Source organism: Podarcis bocagei (genome assembly GCF_964188305.1).
Source record: "Podarcis bocagei genome assembly, chromosome: W".
NCBI lineage: Eukaryota > Metazoa > Chordata > Lepidosauria > Squamata > Lacertidae > Podarcis > Podarcis bocagei.
Window position 1 is genome coordinate 83,784,947 of NC_138131.1, and position 21,414 is coordinate 83,806,360.

Sequence of the window (21,414 nt, forward strand, 5' to 3'; positions counted from 1 at the left end):
ATATTATCAAAGGCTTTCTCCGCGTCCACAAAGATCAACACTGCTTTAGTGTTTATGTTCACCTCTAGCTTTTCCAAAATGTCTATCACATTCCTTACATTGTCTGCTAGGTGTCTTTTAGGGAGAAAGCCTGCTTGATCCCTATGAATCTTCTCCATCAACACCTTTTTAAATCTTTTTGCCAAAATGTCTGCAAAGATTTTGTAATCCACATTAAGTAGTGATATTGGGCGGTAGTTCTTCAGTTGAGTCTTTTCAGTCTCTGTCTTTGGTATGAGTGAGATATATGCTTCTTTCCACGATTCAGGTGTCTTCTTTCCCTCAAGGATCTCATTACAGACTTCTTTTAGTGGTTGAATCAGCCATTCCTTCAGCGATTTGTAGTATCTTGAAGTCAATCCATCTGGTCCTGGAGATTTGCCCAGTTGCATATTCTGAATGGCAGCCTCTATCTCTTGTTCTGTTATTCTCTGGTTCAAATCCATCTTACTTTGATGAGAGATTTCTTGTAATCCATACTTATCAAGGAATTTGTCTATATCTTCTTCATTTTGCGGGCCTTGAGTATAAAGTTTTTTAAAATAGCTCAGGAAGCAATTTCTAATTTCATTGGGTTTAGATATATTCTTTCCTTCCACTTCTAGGCTTGTCACTGTATTTAGTTTCTGCCTTTTCTTCAGTTGCCATGCCAGAAGTTTGCCACATTTATTTGCTGATTCAAATGTCTTTTGCTTCATCTGCTTTATCTTCCATTCAATCTCTAGGTTCATCAATTCCATATATTGTGTTTGATATAACTTAATCTCTCTTAAAATCTCCTGGGACTTTGGTTTTGTTCTTAATTTTTTCTCTCCTTCCTTTATCTTTTCCAAAATCTTTTCTTTTTTCTCATTTTCTTTTTTCCTCTTTATTGAGTTTTGTTGAATCAAGAAGCCTCGCATCACCGCTTTGCTTGCGTCCCAGATCACTCTTTTCTCGACGTCAGCCCTCAAATTTATTTCAAAATAGTCTTTTAAAGTTTTTTGGGCCTTCATAAGGATCTCCTTGTCTCGAAAGAGGGTGTCATTCATTCTCCATCTAAATTGACCAGTTGTTGTAAGTTTCATTTCCATCTTCACTGCATTATGGTCGGAGCAAGTTTTTGGGCAGATTTCTACCTTCTTAATCTTTGGAGCCATACCACTAGTAATCCAGATTTGATCAATTCTGGTCCAGGTCATCATTGCTTGGGAGAAAAAGGTTCCCTCCCTCTCCAGGGGGTTCCTTGTTCTCCATATATCTATCAAGTCCATATTTTCAGTCATTTCAAAAAAAGTCTTAGGAAGTCTCCCTTCCTTACTAATTGTTTGTCTTTGTGCCTTGTCCATATTAGTGGAGACCATGCCATTCATGTCTCCCATAATTATCATATTGTAATCCAGATAGTCCATCAAGGTTTCATGAAGTCTCTTAAAGAAGTCAGATTTGCCTTCATTTGGTGCATAGATTCCAACAACTAAAAGTTTTTCTCCTTGTACTTGTATCTCCACTGCCAAATATCTCCCTTGTTCATCTTTAAATATCATTTTTGGAGCCCATTTCTCTTTCACATATATTACAACTCCTCTTTTCTTGACTTTGTCTGAAGAAACGAATTCTTGTCCTAGTCTTTTGTTTGTAAGTAGTCTCCTGTGGGCTCTAGTTATATGAGTTTCTTGTAGGCATATCAAATCCAGCTGTTCTCTATTCAATATATGAAATACTTGTCTTCTCTTCAAAGGCCCATTGAGCCCATTACAATTCCAACTGAGGAATTGCAGAGCCATCTTGTTATTTTCCTGAAGCTCCTCCAACAGCTCCAAGTTGTTGCTCTTCTTCTGATAACGGTAGTTTTGGTCCAATCGAGAGATTCAGAATCTCTAGTGCTCTCCTCTGTTCTGCAAGTACGTCCACTGTCCCCTTCTGCAGGTCCTCCTGATTTCTTGCCAAAAATTTGTCTTTGTCTTGAATTGTCTTTATTTTCACCTTCTTTGCCTTATAGTCGAATGACAGTCCTTGTGGAAATTCCCACCTAAAGCGGATGGAATTTTTCTTTAACAAAAGAACCAGGTCCTTGTAGAAGTTTCTTAGATCCAGAATATATTTTGGGATGTCTTTAAAGATCTGTACAGTTGAGTTGCCAATTTGCAGGGCCTTTTCAAAATGTAGTCCTAATATTTTGTCTCTTTCCTCCTTGGATCTAAATGTGATCAGGCAATCTCTCGGAGTCTTTCTGTCCTGCTTTTTGCCCAGTCTAAAAGCTGTTGTAATTTTAAATTCGTCTTCTTCCAGCTCCCAACAGTCCACAAACTCCCGTGTCAGATATTCCGCAAGGTTGTCTCTCTCATTCTCCGGAATCGATCTTAATTTCAAATTTCTCTCTTTTCTCTGTAACTCCCACAAGGCCAAAGTTGCATCATGCTCATAAACCTTCTTAGCAATCGGCTCTAATTTCTCTTGCGTTTCTCCAGCAACAGCTTTAGCATCTTCGGCAATTTGACGTGTAGTAGCGTTTTCCTCCACCAATTTATTTATAGATTCTGTGTTCTGGTTTAATCTTACTGATATTTCTGTTAATTTTTGTGTATTTTCTGAAGTCTGTTTTGTCAAAGACTCCAGAGTTTGATTTATCTTAAGCAGAGCGTCTGTCACAGCTTCCATAGAAGCAGCTGCACCTTTTTCTTGTTCTGTTGTTCCTGCTGGTCCTGGAGTTGCAGCTGAAATTGAGCCTCTTTTCTTTGTCTGTTGCTGTTGCAGCTGTTGTTGTTGTTGCCTAATTTTGGCTCTTGTGACAATCTCTTCTTGTGCGCCACTCATGTCAAGGTCACTTCCCACGGGAGCTGTTTCTCGTTGGAAAATTCCACTGTCCTAGGCCGTGCCGAACTTTACTTTACCCTCTAGGGGGAGCAAATCAAAATGGCCATAAAATAAAGTATCCAAGTACGAGAACAAAGGAGAATGTCCAAAGATATAAAAAAGAGAGATTAACGCAGTCAAAGTCAATGTTGCTAAAAGCTTATAGGTACAAATTGCCACAGTTTCCCAGTTTATGCTGTTTATTCTTGTAATATACTGTAGCCAGTCACTGTGTAAACTTTGTATCACAGTATCACTCTGCAGGCAAAAGTCAGTTCAGTGACCTATTGTTCTAAAGAGGCAGACCGTTTCGTACTTTCAATAAATAAGACAGCAGAGGCTTTTTTACTTCAGGTGAATCATGCAGTTATAGAAGTCTCATTCACCTCCCCTCTGCCCTGCTAGCTGGAGGGGAGATCTAAGGTCTAAGTGCCCGGTTTGGTTAATTAAAGAGAGCGGGTTTCAGCGGATGCAAGTTTAAAGTACCGTTGCTTTCACTTTCATGCAGTCGGGGGAGGCAGACTTCCTTGATTTAATCTCCCCGCTTTTAGCTCAATTTTCAAAATTTAAAGGGTCCCGATTGTTTTTCAGCTCCTACTCACGGGAATTCCGTCCAAATTTTCTTTTCAGGAAGGAATCGGCGCTCTCCGCTTATGGTGACGCGGCTTCACTTCGCAGGCTGGGTGACGACTCTCAGCACCGCGCTCACTCCCGATGTCGATCCGTAGCCTTTAAAAAGGCTCTTTCACGGTACCGGGGGGCGCAAAGGTGCCCACCGAGTCTCCTTGTTCTCAGGCTTCAGCGCCTGAGATTTTAGGGGTCCCCCGCTCGCCGTAGCGGGTAAGACCCGAACTTGCGAAGCAGTCCTTCTCCGGAGCTCGGAGGCAGGACCGCCATTAAGCGCTGGCACCGACCGGAAGTCCCTGGATTTGGAAGGTTTTAATAATGCATTTGGTTGGCACGCATATCTATGGTATGATAAAATTAAGGTGCATAAGGCCTTTAAAAATCATATTGTCAGAAAAGCTTTATATAATGTTTGGATAAGATATAAAGATCTGTTGGAAAACAAAACCCCTAGATGGTTGTCACCCTTGGAGGCTAAGGCGTTGAAAAAACTTAATATGGAAGCGGAATGGCCAAAGTATTGGGAAATTTTGGAACAAGATGGAGATAAGTTGAAGTTACAGAGTCACGAGAAATTGAAACCCAAAGTACGAGACTGGCTCCATTATTATCAAATAATGGAGGTGTATAAACAAGACAGGAAAATTGGCTTCCAGGTGGAGAAATCAAAATTAGAAATTGAACTGTTAGAACCCAATACTAAGAATCTGTCAAGAATGTATAATTTGCTGCTGAAATGGAATACACAAGATGAAACAGTAAAATCAGCTATGATTAAGTGGCCACAGGACATTGGTTATAACATTATGTTTGCTGGCTGGGAATGGTTGTGGAACACCGGGATAAAATTCACGGCATGTAATGCCTTAAAGGAAAATATTATGAAAATGATTTACAGGTGGTACACGACCCCAGTCAAGCTAGCAAAAATTTACCATTTGCCTGATAATAAGTGTTGGAAATGTAAAGAAACTGAAGGTACTTTCTATCACCTTTGGTGGACGTGCCCGAAGATTAAGGCCTTTTGGGAGATGATATATAACGAAATGAAAAAGGTACTTAAATGTACCTTCCCTAAGAAACCAGAGGCCTTTCTCTTGGGCATTGTCGGCCAATTGGTGTTAAAAAAAGATAGAACTTTCTTTATGTATGCTACGACAGCAGCAAGAATACTCATCGCAAAGTATTGGAAGACACAAGATCTACCCACTCTGGAAGAATGGCAGATGAAAGTGATGGACTACATGACACTGGCTGAGATGGCTGGCAGAATCCGTGACCAGGGGAAAGAGACGGCGGAAAAGGATTGGAAGAAATTTAAAATCTATCTTAAGAACTATTATAAAATAGATGAATGCTAAAATGGCGAGGTTTTGAGAAAGAAAAAGAATCATAGAATCATAGAGTTGGAAGAGACCACAAGGGCCATCGAGTCCAACCCCCTGCCAAGCAGGAAACACCATCAGAGCACTCCTGACATATGGTTGTCAAGCCTCTGTTTAAAGACCTCCAAAGTAGGAGACTCCACCACACTCCTTGGCAGCAAATTCCACTGTCGAACAGCTCTTACTGTCAGGAAGTTCTTCCTAATGTTTAGGTGGAATCTTCTTTCTTGTAGTTTGGATCCATTGCTCCGTGTCCACTTCTCTGGAGCAGCAGAAAACAACCTTTCTCCCTCCTCTATGTGACATCCTTTTATATATTTGAACATGGCTATCATATCACCCCTTAACCTCCTCTTCTCCAGGCTAAACATGCCCAGCTCCCTTAGCCGTTCCTCATAAGGCATCGTTTCCAGGCCTTTGACTATTTTGGTTGCCCTCCTCTGGACACATTCCAGTTTGTCAGTGTCCTTCTTGAATTGTGGTGCCCAGAACTGGACACAGTACTCCAGGTGTGGTCTGACCAGAGCAGAATACAGTGGCACTATTACTTCCCTTGATCTAGATGCTATACTCCTATTGATGCAGCCCAGAATTGCATTGGCTTTTTTAGCTGCCGCGTCACACTGTTGGCTCTTGTCAAGTTTGTGGTCAACCAAGACTCCTAGATCCTTTTCACATGTACTGCTCTCAAGCCAGGTGTCACCCATCTTGTATTTGTGCCTCTCATTTTTTTTGCCCAAGTGCAATACTTTACATTTCTCCCTGTTAAAGTTCATCTTGTTTGTTTTGGCCCAGTTCTCTAATCTGTCAAGGTCGTTTTGAAGTGTGATCCTGTCCTCTGGGGTGTTAGCCACCCCTCCCAGTTTGGTGTCATCTGCAAATTTGATCAGGATGCCCTTGAGTCCATCATCCAAGTCGTTGATAAAGATGTTGAATAAGACCGGGCCCAAGACAGAACCCTGTGGCACCCCACTAGTCACTCTTCTCCAGGATGAAGAGGAACCATTGATGAGAACCCTTTGGGTTTGGTCAGTCAGCCAGTTACAAATCCACTGAGTGGTAGCATAGTCAAGACCGCATTTTACCAGCTTCTTTACAAGAATATCATGGGGCACCTTGTCAAATGCCTTGCTGAAATCAAGGTAGGCTACATCCACTGCGTTCCCTTCATCTACCAGGCTTGTAATTCTGTCAAAAAATGAGATCAGGTTAGTCTGACATGACTTATTTTTCAGAAATCCATGCTGACTATTGGTGATCACAGCATTCCTTTCTAGGTGCTCACAGACTGTTTGCTTAATGATCTGCTCCAGAATCTTCCCTGCTATTGATGTCAGACTGACTGGGCGGTAATTATTTGGGTCCTCTCTTTTCCCCTTTTTGAAAATAGGGACAACATTTGCCCTCCTCCAGTCTGCCGGGACTTCGCCTGTTCTCCAGGAATTCTCAAAGATGACTGCCAGTGGTTCTGAGATCACATCTGCCAGTTCTTTTAATACTCTTGGATGCAGTTCATCTGGCCCTGGAGACTTGAATACATCTAAACTAGCCAAGTATTCTTGTACTATCTCCTTAGTTATTCTGGGCTGTGTTTCCTTTGCTGAATCATTTGCTTCAAATTCTTCAGGTTGGGCATTGTTTTCTTTATCGGAGAAGACTGAGGCAAAGAAGGCATTGAGGAGTTCAGCCCTTTCTGTGTCCCCTGTTTGCATTTCACCATCTTCTCCTCTGAGTGACCCCACTGTTTCTTTGTTCTTCCTTTTGCTACGAACATACCCATAAAAGCCTTTTTTGTTGCTTTTAACCTCTCTAGCAAGCCTGAGTTCATTCTGTGCTTTAGCTTTTCTGACTTTGTGTCTACACGTGCTGGCTATTTGTTTGAATTCCTCTTTGGTGGTTTCCCCCCTTTTCCATTTTTTGTACACATCCTTTTTTAATCTTAATTCAGTTAAAAGTTCTTTAGATAGCCACCCTGGCTTCTTTAGGCACCTTCCATGTTTCCGTCTCATTGGTATTGCCTGACGTTGTGCTTTTACTATCTCCCTCTTAACAAACTCCCAGCCACCATGAACTCCCTTTCTTTTTAGTATTGCTGTCCATGGGATCTCACTCAGCACTTCCCTAAGTTTTATGAAGTCGGCTTTCTTAAAGTCAAGAAATTGAGTCCTAGTATGGTTGGCTGCTCCTTTCCGCTGTATAGTAAACTTCAGAAGAGCATGATCACTCGCGCCTAATGATCCATCCACATCTACCCCACTAACCAGGTCATCAACATTGGTTAGGACCAGATCTAAAATGACTGTTCCTCTTGTTGCTTCTCCCACTTTCTGGACAATGAAGTTGTCTGCAAGGCCAGTGAGGAATCTGTTTGACCTTATGCTCTTGGCTGAGTTTGACGTCCAACAAATATCCGGGTAATTGAAGTCCCCCATTACTACTATCTCCCTTCCTTTTGCATGCTTGGCCATCTGTTCCAGGAAGGCATCATCTATGTCCTCCGTTTGGCTTGGGGATCTATAGTAAACTCCCACAATGAGGTCTCTGTTATTCTTCTCTCCCTTAATTTTGACCCAAATGCTCTCACTTTGGCTTTGAGGTTCTAAATCTTGGATCTCTTCACAGGTATACACATCCCTGACATATAACGCCACACCTCCTCCTTTCTTTACAGCGACATAAGATTAAGTTGAAGAAAAGATTAGCAAGACATATATTTGATAAAATTATTTAGAAGTTGCTGAAAGAAATTTGGACATTGGGATGCACGAAGGGGAGGTATGGGGGAGTCCCAGAAGTAAGGGATATGAAAAAAGGGCTATGAAATTATACATGTTTGTATGTCTTTTTATTTGTTTGTATTGTTTGAAAAATTTTGTAAAACCAATAAAAAATTTATATATATAAAAAAGAAGGAGGACGAATAAACTTGGATTGTTCTTTCGGTGGTTATTCACCCGAACCCGAACCCGAACCCGAACCTTAACCTTAACCTTAACCTTAACCTTAACCTTAACCTTAACCTTAACCTTAACCTTAACCTTAACCTTAACCCTAACCCTAACAGTAACCCTAACCCTAAGCATAACCCCAACCCTAGCAAAGAGAAATGTAATAAGGCTAAACAAAGCCAAACAGGTTGTTTTGGGTTCCAGCTACATAGAAAGAAGAATCTTGGATTTGAAATTAGCCCAATCAGAGCTTTATCAATAAGGCAAAAAAAGCCAAACAGGTTGTTTTGGGTTCCAGCTACATAGAAAGAATAATATTGGAATTCGGTTATTTCGAGTCGTGTTCTTTGGTGTTAATGCACATTGACCCAGAAATCGCAAAGTGTGTGTAATGAGACCAAAATAACACAACACCGTCTTTCCGCTTCCATATGCGTATTAAGAAGACGAATAAGCTTTGATTGGGCTTATTTCAATTCGCATGGTGTTTTTTGGGTGTGTACCAGAATCACCCCCGACCAAAGCTAAAAGGTGTTTTGGGTTCAATCTACATAAAAAGAAGATGATATAGCTCTGATTGGGCTTATTTCAAATTGGTGTTTTTGGGGTTGGAATGCACATTCACCCAAAAATTGCAGAGTGACATGTTTTTTATCAGCCCAAATCAAGTATAGGTGTTTTGGTTCCATCTGAACAGAAAGAGGACGAATAAGCTTGGATTGTTCTTTCGGTGGTCATTCACCCCGAACCTAACCCTAACCCTAACCCTAACCCTAACCCTAACCCTAACCCTAACCCTAACCCTAACCCCAACCCCAACCCCAACCCCAACCCCAACCCCAACCCCAACCCCAACCCCAACCCCAACCCCAACCCCAACCCCAACCCCAACCCTAAACCTAAACGTAACCCTAACACTAACACTAACACTAACCCTAGCAAAGCGAAGTGTAATAAGCCTAAACAAAGCGAAACAGGTTGTTGTGTGTTACACCTACATAGAAAGAAGAATCTTGGATTTCGCTTATTTCAAGGCGTTTTCTTTGGTGTTACTGCACATTTACCTAGAAATCGCAAAGTGCGTGTAATGAGCCCAAAATAACACAACACCGTCTTTTTGCTTCACTATGCGTAGAGAGAAGACGAATAAGCTTTGATTGGGCTTATTACAATTCACATGGTGTTTTTTGGGTGTGCACCAGAATCACCCCCAACCAAAGCAAAAAGGTGTTTTGGGTTCCACCTACATAAAAAGAAGATGATAAAGTCCTTATTGGGCTTATTTCAAATTGGTGTTTTTAGGGTTAGAATGCACATTCACTCAAAAATCGCAGAGTGACATGTTTGTTATCAGCCGAAATCAACCATAGGTGTTTCGGTTCTATCTCAATAGAAGGAGGACGAATAAACTTGGATTGTTCTTTCGGTGGTCATTCACCCTAACCCTAACCCTAACCCTAACCCTAACCCTAACCCTAACCCTAACCCTAACCCTAACCCTAACCCCAACCCCAACCCCAACCCCAACCCCAACCCCAACCCTAAACCTAAACGTAACCCTAACACTAACACTAACATTAACCCTAGCAAAGCGAAGTGTAATAAGCCTAAACAAAGCCAAACAGGTTGTTTTGTGTTCCAACTACATAGAAAGAAGAATCTTGGATTTCGCTTATTTCAAGTCGTTTTCTTTGGTGTTAATGCACATTGACCCAGAAATCGCAAAGTGTGTGTAATGAAACCAAAATAACACAACACCGTCTTTTTGCTTCAATATGCGTAGAGAGAAGACGAATAAGCTTTGATTGGTCTTATTTCAATTCGCATGGTGTTTTTTGGGTGTGCACCAGAATCACCCCCAACCAAAACAAAAAGGTCCTTTGGGTTCCATCTACATAAAAAGAAGATGATAAAGCTGTGATTGGGTTATTTCAAATTGGGGGTTTTTTTTGGTTTAGAATGCACATTCACCCAAAGATCGCAGAATGACATGTTTCTTATCAGCGGAAATCAAGGATAGGTGTTTTGGTTCCATCTCTATTGAAGGAGGACAAATAAGCTTGGATTGTTCTTTCAGTGGTCATTCACCCTGACCCTAACCCTAACCCTAACCCTAACCCTAACCCTAACCCTAACCCTAACCCTAACCCTAACCCTAACCCTAACACTAACACTAACACTAACACTAACAATAGCAAAGCGAAGTAAAATAAGCCTAAACAATGCCAAACAGGTTGTTTTGGGTTCCAGCTACATAGAAAGAAGAATCTTGGATTTTGCTTATTTCATGTCGTGTTCTTTGGTGTTAATGCACATTGACCCTGAAATCGCAAAGTGTGTGTAATGAGACCAAAATAAAACAACACAGTCTCCTGGCTTCCATATGTGTATACAGAAGACGAATAAGCTTTGATTGGTCTTATTTCAATTCGCATGGTGTTTTTGGGGTGTGGACCAGAATCACCCCCAACCACAGCAAAAAGGTGCTTTGGGTTCCATCTGCATAAAAAGAAGATGAGAAAGGCCTGATTGGGCTTATTTCAAATTGCTGTTTTGGGGGTTAGAATGCACATTCACTCAAAAATCGCAGAGTGAAATGTTTTTTATCAGCCCAAATCAAGCATAGGTGTTTGGGTTCCATCTGAATAGGAAGAGGACGAATAAGCTTGGATTGTTCTTTCGGTGGTCATTCACCCCAACCCCAACCCTAACCCTAACCCTAATGCTAACCCCAACCCAAACCCTAACCCTAACCATAATCCTAACCGTAACCCTAAACCAACAACAACAACAACAAATCCGTTTATTGTGAGGACCATGCCTGTACACAAACATCAACACAACAATAGTTAAAAATATTAAAATTCATTACATACTATGCCAACAAAACCTTCATCCCACAAAATAGAAAGAGAGGGAAAACCAGCAATGAGTTAAACAGACGATGAAGGGGTCTTTACATTGTCATCCATAAATCTTTCCCTGGCTTTCATGGCCTTCATCACAAAAACCGCTACCACATGGGTCAGTATAGTTGCCTGACATCCCAGTTCTGATTTTAACTGTGGTGTCTGAATGTAACTCTCTAAGTATTTTGAGAATCATAGAATCATAGAATCATAGAATCATAGAATCATAGAATCATAGAATCATAGAATCATAGAGTTGGAAGAGACCACAAGGGCCATCGAGTCCAACCCCCTGCCAAGCAGGAAACACCATCAGAGCACTCCTGACATATGGTTGTCAAGCCTCTGCTTAAAGACCTCCAAAGTAGGAGACTCCACCACACTCCTTGGCAGCAAATTCCACTGTCGAACAGCTCTTACTGTCAGGAAGTTCTTCCTAATGTTTAGGTGGAATCTTCTTTCTTGTAGTTTGGATCCATTGCTCCGTGTCCGCTTCTCGGAGCAGCAGTAAACAACCTTTCTCCCTCCTCTATGTGACATCCTTTTATATATTTGAACATGGCTATCATATCACCCCTTAACCTCCTCTTCTCCAGGCTAAACATGCCCAGCTCCCTTAGCCGTTCCTCATAAGGCATCGTTTCCAGGCCTTTGACCATTTTGGTTTCCCTCCTCTGGACACGTTCCAGTTTGTCAGTGTCCTTCTTGAATTGTGGTGCCCAGAACTGGACACAGTACTCCAGGTGTGGTCTGACCAGAGCAGAATACAGTGGCACTATTACTTCCCTTGATCTAGATGCTATACTCCTATTGATGCAGCCCAGAATTGCATTGGCTTTTTTAGCTGCCGCGTCACACTGTTGGCTCATGTCAAGTTTGTGGTCAACCAAGACTCCTAGATCCTTTTCACATGTACTGCTCTCAAGCCAGGTGTCACCCATCTTGTATTTGTGCCTCTCATTTTTTTTGCCCAAGTGCAATACTTTACATTTCTCCCTGTTAAAATTCATTTTGTTTGTTTTTGCCCAGTTCTCTAATCTGTCAAGGTCGTTTTGAAGTGTGACCCTGTCCTCTGCAACCTTTGGCAAGATGGCAAACATTGCGCAGGAATCGCAGGTGACTGCAGCTGTTCCCTCCCCTTCCATCTTGAGATCGTGTCGTTGGGGGTGGCTACAGAGGTCCTCCATCATAAAAAGCTTGAAGACAGGACAAATAACTTCCCCCACAAAAAAACCCTAGGTCTCCCCCAACAAACGTTTGAGACTAGCTCCCCTAATTCTAAAAGATGCGTATAACTTCGCGCGCCGCTGCCCTGCAAACTCTGATAAGAAGTCGTCTATCAATATCTGTTTCATATAGTTTTTGCCATAATTTGTCCCTACAGATTGAATCTAAAGCGGATGTGAGATCTACAAAAGCCACAAAAAGTTTGCTCTTATGTACCTTTGTATACTTATCTATCATTGTCTGTAGTACCAAACAATGGCCTGTTGTACTATGGCCCTTTCTAAACCCTGCCTGTTCCGGATTAAGCAAGTTAGAGTGGTCAGCCCAGTCAACCAGTTTATTTAGCAGGTATCGAGTATAAAGTTTATACACAATGTCCGGGAGACTTATGGGGCGATAGTTTGAGGGGTCTTGGGGGTCTCCCTTCTTATAGATGGGGGCTACCAGGCTCAGTTTCCAGTTTTCTGGGATTTTGCATGTATCATTTATTGCTGTAAAAAGTTGGGCCAAAATAGCAGCCCACCACTAGGCATTTAATTTAAGCACCTCAGGAGGAATCATATCTTCACCGGGAGCTTTGCCATTCTTGAGTGCTTTAATTAGCTGTAAACATTCTGATTTGGTAACAGGATCCCAGCCCATTAATAGATCGTTTTTAAGAGGAGGAAACTGGCTCGGTTTAGCAATGTTTGGAGCTGTATATAGCCGGGAAAAATGTTGGTACCATAAGTTAGATGAAATACTGTTGGTTACAATTTTCCCTTTGGGTGAAACTCCCTGAGCAATTATTTCCCAGAACTTTTTGTCGTCCCACAATTTGATCGCTTTGTCAAGTGCCTCCCATTGTTCCTTTCTGTAGAGGGATTTCTTAAATTTTAGAGTATTTTTATAATGAGAACGCCACCTGTGCAGGTTTTCCACTGAGGACAGGGTCCCTTCCTGTTTTACCTTATTTTGTAATTTCCTAAGCAAAGATCTTAGATTCCTACAGTCTTTGTTGAACCAGGCCCTCGAGTTGTTTTGTTGTTTGGGAGGGTTGGAATTCGTGAGTAGTGGGAAGAGCGACTCTGAGACCTGCTGAAATGTTGAAAAGGGGTCAGAATTAGATGAGATACACTGGTCTCTCAAGGCCAGTAAGTCTGATGAATGCAGGTGTAGTTTGATTTTAGATTCCAGGTCGCTGTTCCATTTACGCCTACGAAGGGCCAGAGTTGGAGGTGGGTCTGCACAGTGATTGCGGTATTGCGGATCCTCCAAACCACGGGGAATTAGTGAAACTGATATAGGAAGATGATCACTCTCAATTCTATTGAAAGTCCTGAAGCCCTGTGACCTCTCCAAGAGTTTTGGGGAGACTAGGATATAATCAATAACGCTCGCACCTCTAGGTCCAAGAAAAGAAAAGAAACCCCCTGACCTGTCCATATGGGTACCATGCAAATTATACAAATTATGTTTGAAGGCAGTCTCCATTAATGTAATGCCTGCCTTATTCAAGACCTTATTGACAGAGGACCAGGGAATAAACCAATCTGCCTCTGGCAGGAACTGGGATTTAGAGCAGTACGTATTAATGTCATTTCCTATCCTGGCGTTGAAATCACCTGCCAGCAGGATATCCATGCCAGGTGTCAGGGCTGCCTCAGGTCTCAGCTCACAAAAGACCAACGCCAGGTTCTTCTTATATACAAGGATGTTTATTGCAGTTCATTATTGGTTCCACAACCGAGGCGCGCAGCCCCGCGTCTCTTAGCCTAGACGTTTGAAGTCCCCTCTGAATCGGTCCCGCCCCTACACCAGCTTAAGAGGCTTGTGCTAGTCCACCTCTTCCTGTCTTTCCTTTTCCGCAGGGTCTTTCTGCCCCCCTGGGTTCCTTCCCTCCTGCTCTCTCCTGAAGCGGATTCCTCAGATGCCTGTTCCCCCCTCCTTCGTGCTTTGGGGCCAGGCTCCTCCTCCGGGCTCTCTCCATTTCCGCGCGCCTCCACATTTGAACTTGGCGCGCGTTCGCTACCCCTGACCTTCCTCTTGACACTTACACTACTCCCTGTACTACTCTCCGCCTCTTCCGGCAGGACGTCCTGCCCCGATCTCCTTCCCCTGTCTCCTTCCTGCTCCGCTCCGTGTGTCACACTGGGAACTCCACTCTCTTCACTTCGTTCCTGCTGGGAAGCCGGCCCCGATCTCCCACTCCCACTCGGGGTTTCCCTGCTGCTTCCCTGCTCCTGGCAGGTCCCCCCTGTGACCCCCCTTGGCCTGACTAGGGGCGCCCCCTTCTGGGAATCCTCCGATTCACTTGAGAGACTCATGGAAGACCTCAAGTCATTGTCATCCTCTTCCTCACTGTCCTGGGATTCTTCCCCATCGCTCTCCGTCTCCCCCCTCACCTGTGCCTCTGTCCCTGAACCCCTGACATCCATCCCCCCTCGAAGCCCCCCTTCCCCCCTCCCGCTGCTCGGGCGCAGGTTCCGGGGGCTCCGTCGTTGCGGAGGTCGCTGCCGGACACAGGTCGTCGACGTCGATCTCCTCTGCTTCCAGTTCATTGTTTGTGTGCTCGAACCCATGGTCCTCTCCCAACATGTTCACGTCCTCCCCTCCCCCTGTTGCCTGGGTGGGGTCTGCTTGCCAAGGACCCATCCGCCACCTCGTGCGCCAGTCTTCTTCTGGTTGGTCGTCCCACCAGTAAGAAGGGTCGGTGTCCACCCCCGAACACGATCCCCTTGGAGGGCTCGACTCTGGCGTCGTCTCCTCTGCGGAGGAGAACCCTCGGAAGGTGCTGGCGGAAAGTGTGGGCGTAAAAAGCCAATCGTCGAAAAACTGTGCTGGCATGGGCCTGTGTGGGAAAAGGGCATGGAACTCGTCCTTGAGGAGGGGTTCGTCCAAAGCGTAGTCCGGCACCCAACTGTTGGCGCTGGCCGGGGCGCCCTCCCTGGCGAGAAAATATTCTACTCCCTCTTCCCCCCATCTCGAGTCCAGAATCTCTGTGACCTCGTTGATTGGTTTGTCCCTAGGTGACCTCCCCCTCTTGGGCGACTCTCTGCTCGGTTCTGGTGCCGTCCCTGACTCCTGAAATCTGTGTGGGGCCCTGTAAGGGGTGAGCACCGACCTATGAAAGACCGGGTGCATTCTGGAACCTTCGGGGAGGGCCAGTCGAAACGCTACGGGATTGATCCTGGCCTCAACTTGATACGGCCCTAGTTGCCTGTGTCCTAGCTTCTTTTTAGCTAACGACTTGGCCGGCATTGCTTGGGCCGCTAACCATACCCAGTCTCCCACCTGGATGTCTTCCCCCTCCCTCCTGTGTTTGTCTGCCTGCACCTTATAGGCCTGTTTGGCTAGTTCCAAATGTCTCCGTAGCTCGTCGTGGACCTCTTGCAATTCTGCTGCGAAATGGTCGGCTTCCTGTGGTGCCCCCTCCCCCGTCGTTACGAGCCCCGGGAAGGTTCTGGGATGCCGTCCATTGTTAGCGAAGAACGGCGTCACCCCCGTCGACGCGTGCTTCGTGTTGTTGTAGGCAAACTCAGCCATCGGCAGGTAATCCACCCAAGCCGCGGGTCGCTGATTGGCGTAACATCTCAGGTACTGCTGCATGATCGCGTTGACCCTCTCCGCTTGGCCGTTGGTCTGCGGATGTCTCGCCGACGACAGGTTGATTTTGACGTGCAGAATCCCTAGGAGCTTCTGCCAGAAGCTGGACACAAACTGGCGCCCCCTGTCGGACAGAATGGACCGTGGCAAGCCATGCACCTTGAACACGTGGTCGATGAACAGTTTGGCGGTCTGCTCCGCTGTCGCCACCTTCGCGCAAGGAATGAAATGCGCCATCTTGGTGAACAGGTCTACAACCACAAGCACCGCCGTCTTGCCTCGCGAACTGGGCAGATCAGTGACAAAGTCCAGCGCCACCCTCTCCCACGGTTGCAGTGGCGTCTCCAGCGGTTCCAGCAGTCCCGCTGGCTTCTGGTGCACTGGCTTGGACCTTTGGCATGTGTCACACCTGGCGACGTACTCCGCGACCTCCCCTCGCATCTGGGGCCACCAAAAGTCTCTGGCCACTAATTCCGTCGTCTTTTCCTTGCCGAAGTGGCCAGCGCTGGGTGCGTCGTGCAACTGCTGCAGAACCTTCGCGCGGAGATCATCTCCCGGAACGTAGAGAGCACCTTTACGGGTCAGCAGGCCGTCGCGTATCTGGAACTCGTCGTCCTTCGCCGTGCCTCTCCGCACCTCTTCCATTTTGGACTGTGCGAACGGATCCGCCTGCAACGCGCGCCGCACCGCCTCCAGGTCCACGGCGGCTGAAGCGCACGCCCACGCCTGTGGTGCAAAAATGTGCCTGGCTGCCGCCGGTGCCGCTTCCTCGAGATACTGCGGTTTCCTGGAGAGCGCATCTGCTATGACATTGTTGTCGCCTGGGATGTACTCTATCCTGAAATCGAAATCCGCAAAGAACTCCGCCCAGCGTATGTGCCTCTGGCTCTGTAGCTTCGCCGTGCGCCAGTACTCTAGGTTCTTGTGGTCCGTGCAGACCTGCACGGTGTGCTTGGCTCCGATGAGAAAGTGCCTCCATGCCTTGAAAGCTGCGTGGATGGCCAGCAGCTCCCTGTCCCAGATGGTGTAGTTCTGTTCCGACTTGCTGAGCTTCCGGGAGTAGAAAGCACAGGGCCTCCAGTACCCCTGCGGGTCTTCCTGCAAGAGGACGGCCCCCACCGCTCTGTCAGATGCGTCAGTCTCCACCCTCATGGGCCTGCCGGGATTCACGTGTAACAGCTGTTCTTCGGACGCAAAGAGACTCTTAAGTCTTCTGAAGGACTGCTCCGCCTGGTCCGTCCAGGTGAACTTCTTCTTCTTGGAGCTGAGAGTGTCCGTGATAGCTGCCGTCTCCCTGGCGAAACCCCTGATGAACTTGCGGTAAAAGTTGGCGAAACCGACGAACCTCTGGACCTCCTTCCGCGTTCGCGGGCTCTTCCAGTCCAACACCGCGCGGACCTTGGCGCTGTCCATGGCTAGTCCCCTGTCGGACAGCCTATAGCCCAGAAAATCCACCTCCGTCACGTCGAATTGGCACTTCTCCAGTTTGGCGTAGAGCCTGTGCTCCCGTAGCCTCTGCAGGACTTCCTTAACGTCGCTCTCGTGAGCCTCCGGCGATTCCGAGAAGATAAGAATGTCGTCGAGGAAACATACGCACTTCTTGTAGAGGAGTCCCGCTAGCACGTGATGCATAAAAGCTTGGAAGAAGTGGGAGCCATTTTGGAGACCAAACGGCATAACTCTGTATTCGTAGGTGCCCAACGGTGTGAACATGGCCGTCTTCCACTCATCACCCTCTCGCACGCGTATGAGATTGTATGCGCCGCGGAGATCCAACTTGGTGAAGATCTTTCCTTTCCGCACCGTCCCGAGCAGGTCGTCAATCTTGGGCATGGGGAAGGCTGCAGGATTTGTTTTCGAGTTTATGAAGCGATAGTCCACGATCAGCCTTTTTTGGGGCGTGTCCTTCTTCTTCACGAAAAACACAGGACTGCCCCCTACAGCCTTCGATTCTCGGATGAATCCCCGCTGCAGGTTGTGAGCTATGAACTCCTTGAGCTCCTGCAGCTCGTCCTCGGACATGGAATACAGCTTCGCAGTCGGTAGCATTGTCCCTGGCAAGAGGTCAATTGCGCAGTCGTAGGGCCGGTGGGGTGGCAACTGGTCAGCCTCCTTCTCGCAGAAAACCTCCAAAAACCCCTTGTACTTGAGGGGTACAGCTTGCGCCATGCTGAGCCTCAGCTGCTGCCCTTCCTCTGGGCCCTCCTCCTCTTGACAGGTCTGGATGCAATGCTGCACGCAGTAGGACGAGCCGAAGGTGAGCTGCCGCTGGTACCACGCCATGGTTGGGCTGTGCCTATCCAGCCAACTCATGCCTAACACTATAGGCGTGTCTGACAGGCGGGTGACGTTGAAACTGATGATTTCTCGGTGATTGCCAATCTGCATCACCATGGGTGGCGTCTGTTGCACCACCTGCCCACCCAGCAACTTCCTGCCATCCACCGTGACGACGTTCAAAGGCAGCGTGGCTGGTAGGAGCTCTATGCAATGCTGCTTGACGAAGTGCACCCCCACGAAGTCTGCGTTGCTCCCACTGTCAATTGTAATGGGGACTTCTAGGGTGCGTCCATTAGGTAGTTGGAGAGTTGCAGTGAGCTGCACCACTGGCTTAGGTGGCAGGGGGTCTGTAGGCTGCAAAAGCGCTGGGGACTGCCCTACTGGCTCGCCTGGCTGTGCCCCAGCATTTCTGCTTCCAGCCAGGCATTGTCGTTTCCCTGAAACTGCTCTTCATGTTGTGCTGCTGCAGTTACTGTTGCTAAGGCTGCAGTGTGCTGCCGGAGCCTCTTTGGCCATGTGCGTCCCACTGTCACAGATGTAACACTTCCTGTTCCCTCTAGGAGGCTTTGTCTTGACTGCTCCGGACGCTGGGTCTCCGGCCGCTGACTGAGCCTTTGCACTCCCCAGTTCCATCGGTTCCTCCCCTGCCTGCAGCTGAGGTGAGGGACGCGTACGTCCTGGATCTCTGGGAAAGAAAGGAGGCACTCTAGACGGTGTGTGAAGCTGGCTACCCCCCTCATTGCGCCAAGGGCGTTCTTCATGGCGTACTCCAATGGCAAGCGCCCGCTGCACCACGTCTGCCAGGGTTTTAGGTCTGTCCCCCCTTGCCAGTTCGTCTTTCACAGGGCCAGAGAGCCCCTCCCAAAACAAGTCTCTGACTGCCAGAGAATCTTTCTCCCATCGCAGCACATTCAGCAAGGCGAAAAAGCGAGCATGGTACTGACGTACTGAAGCCTTGCCTTGCCTTAAACCATGCATCTGCTGGCGTGCTACATCCACATCCACGCTAGACTGGAAGCAAGCGTCCATGCATTTGATAAATTCATCAGAGTCCCTTCGAGCAGGGCAATCCTCGCGCCACAGATTGCGCAGCCAAGCCCTCGCTTCCCCATGCAAGTGGGACACAATGAAACCCACTTTCTCCTCCTCATCTTTAAAGTCGTCGCGAAGCAAATGCAACGCATATTCTACGTCTGCTCTAAAACTGGGGTACTGCTTCAGGTTCCCATCGAAGTGGGCTACCAAGTTGCCTCCTCTTCTGCCCAGTGCTACTCCAGCAGCTTTGGCCGCCGGGAACCCCACCTGGCATGCATGATCCCACCTGGCTTGCAGATCTTGGCACCGCTTTTCCGCCTCTTCCCCCCTCTTCTGGGAGATCGCTACCTCAGTGGTAAGCTGGGAGACTGCGTTGCGTAGCTCAGCTATCTGCTGCTCCATACTCATGGCTGCCAAACTTCGTGAGCTTTGCAAAAAAAAATTTTGCGTATCTTTGGGAGGGGACTTACTGTCAGGGCTGCCTCAGGTCTCAGCTCACAAAAGACCAACGCCAGGTTCTTCTTATATACAAGGATGTTTATTGCAGTTCATTATTGGTTCCACAACCGAGGCGCGCAGCCCCGCGTCTCTTAGCCTAGACGTTTGAAGTCCCCTCTGAATCGGTCCCGCCTCTACACCAGCTTAAGAGGCTTGTGCTAGTCCACCTCTTCCTGTCTTTCCTTTTCCGCAGGGTCTTTCTGCCCCCCTGGGTTCCTTCCCTCCTGCTCTCTCCTGAAGCGGATTCCTCAGATGCCTGTTCCCCCCTCCTTCATGCTTTGGGGCCAGGCTCCTCCTCCGGGCTCTCTCCATTTCCGCGCGCCTCCACATTTGAACTTGGCGTGCGTTCGCTACCCCTGACCTTCCTCTTGACACTTACACTACTCCCTGTACTACTCTCCGCCTCTTCCGGCAGGACGTCCTGCCCCGATCTCCTTCCCCTGTCTCCTTCCTGCTCCGCTCCGTGTGTCACACTGGGAACTCCACTCTCTTCACTTCGTTCCTGCTGGGAAGCCGGCCCCGATCTCCCACTCCCACTCGGGGTTTCCCTGCTGCTTCCCTGCTCCTGGCAGGTCCCCCCTGTGACCCCCCTTGGCCTGACTAGGGGCGCCCCCTTCTGGGAATCCTCCGATTCACTTGAGAGACTCATGGAAGACCTCAAGTCATTGTCATCCTCTTCCTCACTGTCCTGGGATTCTTTCCCATCGCTCTCCGTCTCCCCCCTCACCTGTGCCTCTGTCTCTGAACCCCTGACACCAGGGAATTCTAATTCAGCCTTCTCCAAACATAGCTCTAAATCTTCCCAGATTTGTAACGACTGGGGAGGGGTGCCTATGGGAGGGATATATATATTAAAGCAAAGGAAATCTCCTCCTTCACTGCTAGAAATAAGTAAGATTTGTAAATTGTTGCTCTTCACCCACTGCTGTTGCCGGCCCTTGCACTTTAGCTTGGTAGAAACAAAAGTGACTAAACCACCACTAGGTCGGCCTCGGGAATTTGGTTTTATCGCAGGGGTAGCAAAGGCTTCGTATCCCTGTAAAGAAGGGACATGGAGATCTAGACACCATGTCTCCTGTAGACATATAATCTGAAATTTTGTAAGGAAATCCAGAAGGTCGACATCACCCTGCTTAGATAGCCATCCCGCCACATTCCAAGAAAGGATGTGGAAATAGGGTGATGGTGGAAATAGTGGCAGTCAATCTCTTTTCCGGTGGTTTGAGGCTCCTGAGCTGGGCTCCTCCTCTTTCTGCCCTGCTTGGTGGTTCCAGGTTTGAGGTCGCTGGTCCCTAGGTAGGTGTGATAGCTTTAACTAAGGGGCCAATAGGTTGATTTGGCCCAGAGGATCTTTGATGACACTGTTACAAATATCATGTTGTTCAGCTGATGTATCATGATGTTCAGCTGGTTTTTGCAGAGCAAGGGTTTTGCAGACCCGTATAGGCTGTACAGGTAGCAGGTCAACAGCTGCATCTTGCGTCGGTACTGCTAGCGGGTCAAAATTTGACAAAAGCTGTGGATCTTGATTGCGTATTGGGCTTAGAATAATGGAAGCCTCCAATTCCGGCATCGAGGCATATTTCTCCCCTAGTCCTCTCCCCTAGCATGGAAGACGAAGAGCAGACTCCATTTGAGGATCTCTCCCTCATTACAGTCGATCAGGTATATGAAGACGAGCAGCAAAGTCAGTCCTCAGGGAATGTGCAGGCGACCTTGGAACGGACAGCTCACGGAAGAACCACGACCAAACCTAAGAGGAGGCGTGTAGTGGTGATAGGGGATTCCCTACTGAGGGGAACAGAAGCAGTGATCTGTGGGCCTGACAAGATGTCTCGGGAAGTGTGCTGTCTCCCCGGGGCTAAGATCCAAGATGTAACTGAACGACTGCAAGGAATTATAAAACCCACTGACGAATACCCCTTCCTCTTGGTTCATGTGGGAACCAATGACACTGCAAGCAATAGCCTCCAGAAGATCAAAAGAGACTACGAGGCTCTCGGCAGGAAATTGAAGCAACTAAATGCACAAATTGTCATCTCATCT